The sequence below is a fragment of the Sceloporus occidentalis genome, unplaced genomic scaffold (assembly GCF_023333645.1).
Source record: "Sceloporus occidentalis isolate IW3139 unplaced genomic scaffold, rSceOcc1.0.p SCAF_25, whole genome shotgun sequence".
Lineage (NCBI taxonomy): Eukaryota > Metazoa > Chordata > Lepidosauria > Squamata > Phrynosomatidae > Sceloporus > Sceloporus occidentalis.
Window position 1 is genome coordinate 1,854,396 of NW_028317005.1, and position 12,922 is coordinate 1,867,317.

Below are 12,922 nucleotides of genomic sequence, written 5' to 3' on the forward strand. Positions count from 1 at the left end.
GATGAATTGTAGGAATGGACAAGAAAATGGTTTTCACAGACAGATTTATGATCCATGGGGTAAAAGTAATGTCAAAGGGGGGGGGGGAGAAACCCCCACATATATTTGGTTGTAGTCGTAGTTCTCCATTTTACAATGACACATACACTGCAATATATTTTAAGTAACCAGCTTTCTTTTATTTTGGTTTAGAAGGTAAGGTAGGAAAAACGCAGCCACGCCATCGTCGGGAAGCAAATTCACAAAGTCCTGAAGTTCGAGCTCCGTGCTGATAACCTCCAACGTGTCTGAAAGAACAATATATCTTGTACGATGATGCTAAAGGGATAATCCCACACAGACAGCACCGTGTGCACGGTCCTTACCTCGCAACGAGGAGATAAATATGGCGTTCTTGTTTCCACTCTCTCGAATACGGCTGCAAAGTTCGGGTAGCATCTTGTTCCACCATAGCGCCTGTCGTTAGTAAGAGAAGGCATATCAGCAATCTTGGCACATACTTGACTTGGGTTTTACTAAATTATACGGAGCATATAATAAGGGATTGAATTTGCAGAGTTGGGGTTCAGAGCCTTAACCTGCTGCCGTTATAAGAATACTCCTCCGATGAAGAAAAACACTAAAATATTCCACTTAATTGGAGTGTCGCAAGACTTATATCAATGATATTCCAAGTAAAACTGTCCTAGACAGCATATAATCACTAGTATTTCAGTTAGTCTCATATACAGATGACAAAAAGCTGATATGAGACAGACATTTCTAGGAATGACACCATGCAGCAACATGCTCGATGATGTCATTAGATTTTAATACAACATACATGCCACAGATTACTTTTGTGACAGCTTACCATCCACAGAAGATCATTTTAGTTGTACGACAGGAGAAGCTGGTTGTTACCTGGCTCCGATCCCTTAGCTCATGTCTTGCGTATTGTATCACAGCTTCAGGACACCGATCCAGAAGTCGGTCTATTGATTTCTCATATTCCATCAGCCGCGTCTCACATATAACGTGAATGCTTAAAGTTGTGTTGTCATCATCTGGGATAAACTCCAAAAAAGGGAGAAATGACCCAATATCCATTGAGGGTCCACAAAGCAGAGACTGCAAAAAAAAAAAAAAAAAAAAAAAAAAAAAAAGTTAATAAGTAAAAGCTATTATGAGATGTAGTTAGTGAGTAAACCTCTGCAAGCAACCTTCAGTTAGGATATGTCATTTATACTGCATATCCTTTTGATTTTTAACATCTATGTTGACCTGAATTTAAATTCATGTAATGGAAAAACGCACATACCTGCAATTTTATCAAGTCTCCGCATTCATAACAAGATGTAGACTCTGACGACACCATCTTTGTGATCCAAGGGCTTATTAACCCAAAATGGCTGCACGAATTTCTCTGAAACAAAAAATGATGCATATTACATGTACTGATGCTCAAAAATATAACTCTCATAAAAGGTCATACAGAGAGAAATCAAATCACCAACCAAATGAATCCGTGTAAACCATAAAGAACGCAGCCATCTAACCAGATTTGCTAAGCGCCCATTTTTTTTTTTTTTATTGTTCTATGAGAACGTTTCTGAAGGTTATCAAATTAAGCAATGTAGGTACTTACTATTTCAGTTATCTGCGTCAACTACATTTAGATAATTTGCCATGCAATTAATTAGACACGATGCTGAATGGAAAAATGAAAGCAGCTGCATGAACTATACGGATAGTGCTAGGACAACGTACGTTTGAAACAGTCCCAGATACAGTACCCAATATGACCGAAAGTATGTGGACACCTGACCATAACACCTATATGACCTTGTTGGTCATTCTATTCCAAAATCATGAGCATTAATATGGCGGTGGCCTCTTTTTGTGCCTATAGCAGCCTCCACTCTTCTGGGAAGTCTTCTAGAAGAGTTTGGCGTGCATCTGGGAATTTGTGCCCATTCAGCCATTTGTGAGCTCAGGCACTGATCTTGGACTAGAAGGCCTAGTTTGCAGTCGGTATTCCAGTTCATCCACTTTTGGTTCCGTGGGGTTGAGGTCAGGGCTCTGTGCAAACTCAGTAATTAGGAGCGTCCATATCCTTTTGGTCATGAAGCGTATGAGATCTGGTTGGTGTTGGTATCTGAAGCCGGTTCTTGGGCAACTGGAGATCAGAAACTCCACATTTTGCCTATCCAGCTTTCTCAAAACGATATTCTGCAGACTGAAGGAATACATTGGACTAAAAGCAGAATAAATCTGGATTAGAGACTCCAATTTAAGGTTATTTACACACTTATTTTTACGTAAACTGTATTTTTCAGGATCTCGGAGTATATTTATGCTACAGCTTTTTATTTTTTATTTTTTTAGAAACATCTGAATTACGGGGCACTGTCATAAAACAATGAACATGAATCAAAAACTCATATTTTTCATTTTGTTTTTGGTCCATTTGTTTTCAGATGACTAATTTTAATTCCTGCCGTTTCGGCTCAAAGTTTGGTGCTGAAAGGCTTCTCTTTCTCTGTGGATCTGTCATGATTCTGGCCTTATTGGAGCACTTCTGCACAAGGGCTCCGCCAGGTTAACCTGGAGGATAGCGGACAGTGGACCAAGAAAGAAGACAGAATAAACAATAATTCGGAGCTCTCTGCTTTGTTTACGTTGGGGACCCTCCATATTTTCAGCCATTCGTCTGAATAAAAAGAAAAGCTAAACTGTGAGATTTCATTAAAATTAAAATTTGTGCAAATACAATAATTCTGAAATTAACTTTCCAATTGATACTAAAATTAGACATTTTAAAATCTTAATACTTTAATTGATCTGTTCAATGAAACACGTTACGTTTAGAATGTTTGTTCAACTTACCAGGTCTTCTGCGTTCTTTAGAGGGCTGACACAAATATGCTGGGGTTTACATATCCTACACACATAACGAGAAGACAGTTTGAACAGAATATCGTGTAAAACTGAATCCGGAGGATAGGTGGAAAGAAGTGCTTCCCAAAAATCTACAAGCATTTGGGGAATGTTTTCTTCGCCGTCTTTACCGTTCTCGCACAGCACCTTAATAGGGACACAAAATAATATGTTTTTATTTTAAGGGAATGACGGATTAAAATGCATCTGATTTTCTGACAAGCAATTGGTTTGGAAAAGTAAATTTAGGAAAAATAACCAAAAAATACTTAATACTTAAGCCAGAGGAATAAAAGAGTTAGATATATTTAGAAAAAAAATAACCTTAAAAAAGATCTCAGCATCTTTTAGCTTAATCTTGCCGTTTTCACGTAAAGCCACTATGGAAGCCACCAACAAGCCAGGCTGAGTCTCCTTTAGATGAAATGCCATCTGAGTCGGAATAATTTCTTTATTTCTGTGTATCAAAAGCAGCCTTGGTTCGTTCATAAAACCACACAGTAACAGCATCTGCAAAAAAAGTAAGAGCAAGGAAGCTGTTAGAGAAATATCAACAGAATGACACGATGGGGTCTATTCACCTCCCTGAACAGAGGAAATAGGCTGCGAGGACCACAGATGAGCTTTGGCGGGGACTGCTTGGTCATTAAGATGCCCCGTAGATGGATCTCCACTATATGCTGCTTTGGTTGCGCAACTGAAACTGTCGGGAACTTGGTCCGGGGTTGCTAGTTATTGCTCTCCGTGACCTTGCCTATGATTGTCCAAGGGTTCCAGCTGATGGGTGCCCCCCTGCTCTAGCTGCATAGTTGTAACTTTGATGACAATTCTCAGGTTGTTACAAAAGGAATATATTACATTGCCCCCTCTGATCACTTGGGCCAACTTGTCTGCTACATGTTGCGCTACGCTGCATAGTTAATGACGCTCAGAACCATTTGCTGGTAATGTACATCCAACAAAGAAAATCTCACCTCTGGCTGCTGGTCCATCTCATTTTTACAAGTCTCAGGATCGTTCATCCTCAGTGCCATGGATGCTTTAGTAAGGGAGACCAGACCAGAATTGGAAGCAGATTCGGCCTTTTCCAGGTAGCCTATTGCTTTCTTGGGACACACATTTTTCATGCAGGGGCTACAGAGCACATGGGGCAGCTGAGCTGGTTCTGTGTCATTAAAGATCTGCAGTACCTTTAAAGCCATCTCCTAAAAGAGAAAAAATAACTAATCTAAAAATGTTAGTGACACATTGCGGGGTTGAGGTTGTGCCCAGGCGTATCCAATGTATACGACAGATGTCTGCTAAAAGAAAGTCAAAATGTTGTTTTAACAGTGACATTATAAATAAGGCATGTCTCCATGTGTATAGGTTATATAGGGTACCTGCCAGGTACTAATGCTTCCACTGCCTGGCATCTGCAATGTACATCTTCTGGTACATTAACAAACAGGTTTGGATGAAATAGATTATGAATAATGAAGCAAAAAAAGAAAATAAACCCAATAAAGCGTTAACGTGATGAGGGGCGATGTAAAACCCCAAAAATTGAATAGCAAAATAAAATGAAAACAGTGCAACAGGGCTTTCATACTTCTCCCAGCTCCTCGTCCAGCTCCTCTAAAAGGGAATGCTTCAAGTAAAACATAAATCCTTTTCCACGATCCTGGGGCGGTTCATCGGAGAGAACTCGGTTTATAACTTCAGACATGGACAAGCAAGACATCTTGAAATAAGGAAGTGCAAGATGCGAATACTTGGTGTCCAACCTTAAAAAATAATAAAAATAAATAAATAAAAAAAGATCCCACAAATGATTCAAATCTGTGCAATCAGATTTAGCCTAATAATTTATACAAAAGCATGCTCTTTTTATGTTGCACCACATAACAGATGAAACCTTCCTGAAGCCTGCCTTGAAGGAGAGAGAGAGATATATATATATATATATATTATATATATATATATATATATATATATAACCCACGCTACCATTGGAATTGTTGGTCACACTGGGGAGGACGTAAAGCCGACTAAAACCTAGATCCAAATTACCTCTTAATTATAACTGTTAGAATCTATTTTTTTTATTACAATTGTTTGATATATCAAAGATTTACTTCCTTACTGATGTTATGCCTATTGATTTTTTTTAGTAAAAAATAACCAATGATCACTTATCTATAATAAAGTTCTCATGGTTTCCAACTTGAATGTAGAATGCATCGGGGATATTATTTGAAAGTCAATGCTAGTCCTCTGCGGAGCTGGAACTTGACCATATGTGAAAGCAACAGAACCAGGCGAGGTTCTAGAGCAGGGGATCCAAAATATAGCGCTTTGTTGGGGAGCTATGACTCCCAAAGTGCTCTGGTAGCCATTGAACACTTATTTTGATTTAGAACGCTAAACTACATGCGAAACTACCCACTGACTTGCTTATTGGAGAGAATTATGTGTTGCAGAGGTTCCTAACCATATTCCTTAAAAGCTATAACACATCATACACGAGAACAAACTCTGCTACAGACCTACCTGCTATAACAGTGCCCTAGACTAGCGCAGCTCTCTCTGTACGCGGCCAATAGTTCTGCTTTCTCGGCAGAATCCTCCAAGTGGGGCGCCATTAGAGCGGCTCTCACCAGTAGATGGGCTTCACTCAGAAGGTGGATGCTGCTTTGGGTTTTCATAGTGTCGTATTTCTTGCTGTACTCTACCTACACACAGAAAACCCGGTTAATCTATTGGCGCAATTCCTGAACACCATTCACACGATATACACTCGGTCAGTAAAAGGAACCATCTGCTAACACTAAAAGGCGAGGGAGATCAGGGCTTGGCAAACAGCTGAAAACTGCTCTGATACAGACAGGGTTATCTTTAAGGAACCGTCAACGTTTATAGGCCTATGTACATATCAAGTAAAAACTGTAAAGTGTTGCTTTAAGCGTGTGCAAATTGGATCTAAACAGAAGATCAAAAGCTAAAAAACAAAAACAAAAGCGTAACATTTTGTTTACTAAAGGAATCTTGTCTAAATTTCTTTGTTTAGATCATTTAGCTTGAGAATAAAACCTTGAAGTCTGCAAAAAGTTTACGAAGAATACACAGGAGATTAACGTGTGTATAACAAAAAAGAATGTGATCACAGAATTCGGGTGCACATTGTGACCAATCGCCCCCAAACCGCAATCCAAGACAAAGCAGGAGGTGAGAGCTCATTGTATGGCACAACTAGTAGTAACCAGCCAACAAACCATACAGAATGTATCGATCTTCCATACAAAGATCTAACCCTGCTAACCCGTCGAGCAGCCTTTGCATGTGGGAAGAAGCCCGGCGTGCGTCGTCATATCCAACACTTCTGTGCTGCTGGATGTTCTTACAGAAGACCAATAACCCTTGTTTCTTGAGCCCCTGAGTGCCACATCACGGGCTCTATCACGCTCTTCTTTGCTTTGGATTATATGTAAAATAAACCAAAATACCATTTCATTGTAGAGCTGGATGGTGGACATTGTGCTCACGACATACAGGTTCCAGTTAGGCTCCGTCTCCACGGGTACTTTGCCTTTAACACTTCCGGCTTTCTTTGAGCTCGAAAGGAAAAAATGAACAACGTCATCGATGCATCCTGTGTAATCATTAGAACATTTTACAAACAGCGCCTGCACATTTTTGGTAAGATCGTCGGTGCCCATCTTGAATTTGCCGTTTCACAACATTGAATAAGTTTAGTCTCCGACTCACTGCTACCTTTTGGGATTTCTTCCTTTCTCGGTCACATCCTCAAAATGTGCTTTTGTCAAAATAATAATATAGTTTTTAAAGTGCTCCATAGCCTTCAATCCGATGAAGAGCTGCATTCTCAGCGTGCACACATCAAGGGACACAGGAGGACAAGTCTTGGGAAAAAGAAACCAGATGGTATTTGCTCACAGGTATGAGATATTTTTTTTTTTTACTGTGATAGGTAAAAACAATAGCACACAACAACACAGCACAACTTATGTTATAGAAATTTCTCATTTGAGGCAAAACAATCACAATGCCCATGAACTGAAAGGTCTCCCAAGGCTCTAGAACAGGGGTGTCCAACTTGCGGCCCGCCAGCTGCTGCAGGACTACATCTTCCATACTCCTCAGCCAGCCCCTTAGCTGAAAGAGCATTATGGGAGATGTAGTCCTGCAGCAGCTGGAGGGCCGCAGGTTGGACACCCCTGCTCTAGAACAAACCCTTCCTATCTGAACCGCCGTACAACTTTTCCAGCCATAGTCCAGTGTCCCCAACTCTAATTAACCACTTTGACCTTAGCCAGAGGGTTCTATTCACTAACCCAACACGCAAGTCACTTCAACCAAGACAAAACAGACACCAAAAAAAAAAAAAGTATCGGAATTTGAGGAAAAATTACGATAAAAAAAGAGTTGCCATTTGTAATATATTTTACCTTCATAGTGGTATCAATGTACGGATCCTCGTCGCGTGCGGCAACCGCACTGCATCTCACAGTGTAACACAGCAGGTTGTTACTGCAAAGACGTGGACATGGGTCATTAGAAGAGGTCTGCAAATATACATAGGATTACAGTAACATTTACACACGTGCAGCACTTCTGTGTTCCCCGCACACGGAATGCCTGCTGGGGACGGCTTTGCGCATGGACGTAGGTCCCAGTCCTGCATGGTGCCATCTGAATGTGTCTTATATATCGCATCACACATTAACCATTTAGATTTTTATTATAAATATAAGAAGGTCTAATGCAGGGGCGTCCAACATGCGGCCCGCGGGACCTCGAGGTGCGGCCCGCGTGAGATCGGCAGCCAGGATCACAAGAGCCCTGCTGCTTACTTGTGGGAGGGTCTATTCTCTGCTCCAGTCCTGCCTCCTCTGTGGGGAGAACGAGTGCTGAAGTCTGTGATCGGCATTGAGAGAGCTGTAGTGCAGGTAAGGGGGTGGGGGAGGTTGTGTGAATGAGTATGCCTGATTGAGGGAATTAATCTGAATGAATGAATGAGTGTGTGTGTGTGTGTGTGTGTGTGTGTAAGTGCTGGAACCTAGGCATGATGGGACTGTGATTGCTGTTAACAATCCCACTCCTATCATGCCAAGTCAGTCAGTACATGCTGAAACCTGGCTAGCTGCCCCTTGTGTATTGATGCTGCCAGCAGTATGGGGTCTGCACTTGCAGCCACCCTGTACCAGCATGTACTGGCTGACTTGGGATGATAGGAGTGTTTTTGCTAACAGCAATCACAGTCCCATCATGCCTAGGTTCCAGCATTTACTAGTTGCCTGGGTATAAAAAGAGTGTGTTTGCTGTTAGCAATCACACTCCTATCATGCCAAGTCATATTGTTGACTTTTTTTTGTCCAATTTTGGTGTGTTACTTTTAATAAAAGTGTGGTTACACACTAAAACTGGACAAAAAATACAATGCCCAGCCAACCAGTACATGCTGGAATCTGGGTATGCCTGAGATTGCTGTTAACAATCATAATATATAATTTTTTGTACAATTTTGGTGTGTAACTTACTTTTATTAAAAGTGTGTGGGGGGTCACTTTCAGCTAAGTGAACCCTGAATTTTCGGTTTTGGTCCAGATTTTCATTTTAGTGCTTCGCTAAAATAAATAGAACTATTTTATTTTTACTTATCCAGAATCCTGAATTTGTAGGCCCAGAAATCAGTGAGAGGAAAAGTAAAGGTTTTGTGTCATTTACTTTATTTAATCTGCATATTTTATTAAAGGCCATATTTTCTCTCAGTGAAAAATGAGTGCGGCCCTCGCATGGATACAATTCTGATGAAGTGGCCCACTGCAGAAAAAACTTGGACGCCCCTGGTCTAATGTATCAAAAACAAAGCAAAACTATTAAAAGTCCTTTTAGAAGGATACGCACAGTGCAACATCATCTCTCATTACCAATGTGGATGAAGTGAAGTAAGGGAAGTAAAAAAAGGATACATTTTAGGACAAGAAGTCATAACCTAAAACTATGGTGTCAATGGCTTAAAATGTAATGTCAGGAAGTTTCAATTTACTGATAGGGTAGTAGATAAGCAGAAGAGCCTCCTTGTGGAAGATGTAGAGGTTAATACATTGGGGGAACATCCAAGCATATGGCTATTCTGAATATAAGAAAACGCCCAAGGGTAGATTATGGTTTGAGTCTTCACAGCCAGAAAAATGGGCAGAAAGGATGGGCTTAATGGTTCTTCTCTGCTATTAAATTGTGTGTTTGACCTAATTAGAAAGCTGAAATCCCATGACAGGGTTTTAAGCCCGAGCATGTGAAGGCAGAAAAGAATACCTTGTGATCACATGCAGAAACTGCGGCGTCAGGACAGCCTGCTGTGACCTCTCTGGATACCGATATACAGAGATCAGCTCGACTACGTTTCCAACGGTGTACAAATAGCCAGTGTGTGGCATGGAGAAAAAACAAAAGAGGCTCAACAGTTCTCGTGGTGGAGATGATGTTTGGTCCCCTGCAACAAGCCTTCCTGTTTGAAGAACAAGAAAACCATAGTATTCACCGTTATTTGGAAATTCAGATTTTCCCATTTCTGGGACTTTCACACTACTTTTTAGTGCAGAACTAAAATATTGATTCGTCCTTTGAAGCCTACATATTAGCTTATTCTAGGTCCTAGAGCATTGTGTAATTCCCCGGCAAAATGAAACAGTGGGTGGTATGCCTTGTACGCAGTCAAGATCGATAGTATAGGACTTGATAATGCAATGTTTTGTACTTTGTCACACAACAAAAAGTCTCAGAGACCTGTGCTCGAGCAGAGATCAGACATGGATGTCTAGCAGACCACCACACGTCAAATCCGCACAGAAGGCTCCGAACACATGCGGTGAGAGGGAAGGGGTAATACAGAAGGCCCAGAACACAAGCGGTGAGAGGGAAGGGGTAATACAGAAGGCCCAGAACACAAGCGGTGAGAGGGAAGGGGTAATACAGAAGGCTCAGAACACAAGCGGTGAGAGGGAAGGGGTAATACAGAAGGCTCAGAACACAAGCGGTGAGAGGGAAGGGGTAATACCGAAAGGGTCAGAACACAAGGGGTGAGAGGGAAGGGGTAATGAGCGCACTCACCTGTCTTATACATGGGCAACAGCTGCAAGGAATGCAATCTTGTGTTTTCCACAGATATGCCTTCAGAGAAGTCTGGTGCAAAATGCCTGCAAAAATAAAAAGCATTTATGGAAAAAGTATTATAACGTCAGACAAATATTTATGAAACGGCACCTAGTTATAAAAAATCCCCCCAAAAAACTCAAGTAACAGATCAGTCACTTGACTAAAGAGACAGCGATTGTGTTCAAGGGTCACTCTCCAGTGATATTTGACATGCAGCAGTGAAAGGTCTTCTCATGTTTTCCCCAATGCAAATAAACAGGATTATAATCTAGTTAGCATTCTGAAAAACAAAGTATATTACCTGTACATTATAGGAAGCACTTGAGAAGGGCTCTGGGAACGTGAAGAGAGCCCTGTCAATTCTGGAGTCACCGACACGTTACAGGATTTACATTCCTCACCAGTCAGTTCGACGGGTCTCTGACATACGACAAAGTCATCCGGCTGAAGTGGATGAGATGATCCGGGGACGGGATCCTGATTACCTAGAAATAAAATAAAAAAAAACACAAACAAGTATTACACTGCTGGCATTATGAACAAATTAGACATTTAATATGTAAATATTACAACAAGAACTAAGTGGGCAGAGACAATCAGCGTTAAAAAAAAAAAAAAAAAAAAAAAAAAATGAACCAGCCACCCAAGTGCAAATACAAACATATCAGAAGTCAAATGTCATACTCTCTATATTGGGGTCAATTACTCCAAAGAGTATAACATGATTAATTAGTTGAAATCTTTATTTACATTGGTCAGGTAATGTCTCCTGTGTCTCCAGATTGCGAGATGTAGCGACAGCAGCTTCAGATGATGGTGGGATCAGTTTCACAATCAAGACCTCCAGCTCTGACAAGATACTTACATACTCGGCACAAAATTTAACCTGCAAAATCGCCATGCCGGTAACGTGTAAAATGAGAGAACGCTCGAAGTCTAGTAAAGGCGTGTCATGGATGGAAACATACTTTAGACTGAAGACCACCAGTTTAGTCTTACAGCCAACAAGAAGGTCGCCTCGCATCGGGCAGCAGGCAAGGCAGACTGGGGGCTCCGAAAGAGGCATCTCTATAATTTCCATCTGGTCCTTGGAGGTCCCCGAATGAAGGGATTCCATTTGAAGGCCAACCATCCGCACACTGACTCTGGAGGTCCCGGTGGACTGACATCTCCAATTCATGTAAGCACGCAAGTAAGAAATATTATTCTTTTCTTCTATGGTAACCAAATAGTCCCCTAAAGAATGCAAAAATGACATAACGTTAGATATTTAATACCACACCTGACCAGCGTGATCCAACCGGAACATACCTAGTTAAATTGTGTAATGACCCAGAAACCCAAAGAATGTTGTTATTTTTGATTGCTTCATATTTGTTAACGTATAAATTAAACCTACATTGAAAGAAACTGAATTTAAACAATAACGTGTCCATTTCCCATCTACTTGAAAGCATTTTAGCAACTATTTCGATCAAACTAAACGTTAAGTTAAGAGTTTGTATTGTTTCCAATGCTATGGCTAAAACACAGACACCCGTTATTTGCAAAAGAAAATCATAATGTCCATGAAGACATTTTAGATATTTTCCAAGGCCAAGAAAGGGTCCTAGATTTTCCATGAAAGAATCTTAGAGATACCAACCACATACCCTGCGGAATGTAACACACGAGTAACAGTAAGCCGAATGCCATGACTAGCGCTACGGAACGGACAAACCTGTCCTACTAATAATCAAGTAACATTTTGCCTTATTTAAGTGTTGTCATACGACACAAAAGTAGTGAAGGGTTGTTGTCATGGCAAATAAAATAGTTTAAATAAAAATAATAGACTTTAAGAAGCTATCAGATAAAACAAAAAAAACATCGGATTGTCTGCACCTTTAATGTTGAAGGCAGCAGAGGGCATAGAGATGATCTCTCCCCGCACCCTGTGTCTGACTGATCCAACTTGTGGGAAGTAACAATACATCCACAGATCAGTCCGGCACAGAGGAAGACACACACCGCTCCAGCAGGTATGGGGCGTGGGCATGGGCACAGGCAAGCCGCGTGGGGGACGGCACAGGCAAGCCGCGTGGGGGACGGCAAAGACAGCACAGGCAAGCCGCTTGGGGGTTACACCCCTGCACAAACACACAAAAGCCACAAGACAATCTCCCAGTTTTCTGCCAGTGGACGAGTTTCTTACCTAAGTCGCTGTAGGTCATGCGCAGCACTTTGCCCAGGGTGTTAAAACTGCACAGCGGTTGGCACAGGTCTCCAGACACAATGAACACCTCCACTTTACAGCCGCCGGCACAGGTTACAAACACACTGTCGCGCCCGCAGCAGAACAGCTCGGGCACCTGTTTGGTCGGCACAATCAGCTGAGAGCCGTACGGGTGGCAGTTGTACAGCTGCACCATTTTCTTTGGTTCTGGTCGTACAAGTCCTTCAGGGGACGCGCAGGTCACACGGGGTCAGAAGATATGAGACGGCGCGTCAACTCCACATCACGGGCAGGGCAGCCAGGTGCAGGCAACACAGGAACCGCGCTCTACACCAACACGCAGTACTGCCCATGTATGCAAATATACCATGAAGAAATACCTTCTGTATATCTAAAAAAACACACAGGAAAGAGTATTAGGCGCCAATATTAACATACAATTCTTAGAATTAGAGAGAAGAGCTAGTCTAATGATCCGCAGCATATATATATATATATATATATATATATATATATCATTAAAGCTACCTTACTGCTGTCATTTTGACCGGTAACAGCCTATGAAGTATACAGTCCACCGGGTTCCATGCCCACCGCCCAAACACATCTATTACTGCGTAAAACATACCC

The 12,922-nt window shown here is 41.4% G+C and overlaps 1 pseudogene; it reads right to left on the reverse strand.

The window, feature by feature from the left end:
• Window positions 1-159: 159 nt before the first annotated feature.
• On the reverse strand, window positions 160-12,488 carry LOC149300248 (BLOC-2 complex member HPS3-like; annotated as a pseudogene).
• Between the last annotated feature and the right edge of the window lie 434 nt (window positions 12,489-12,922).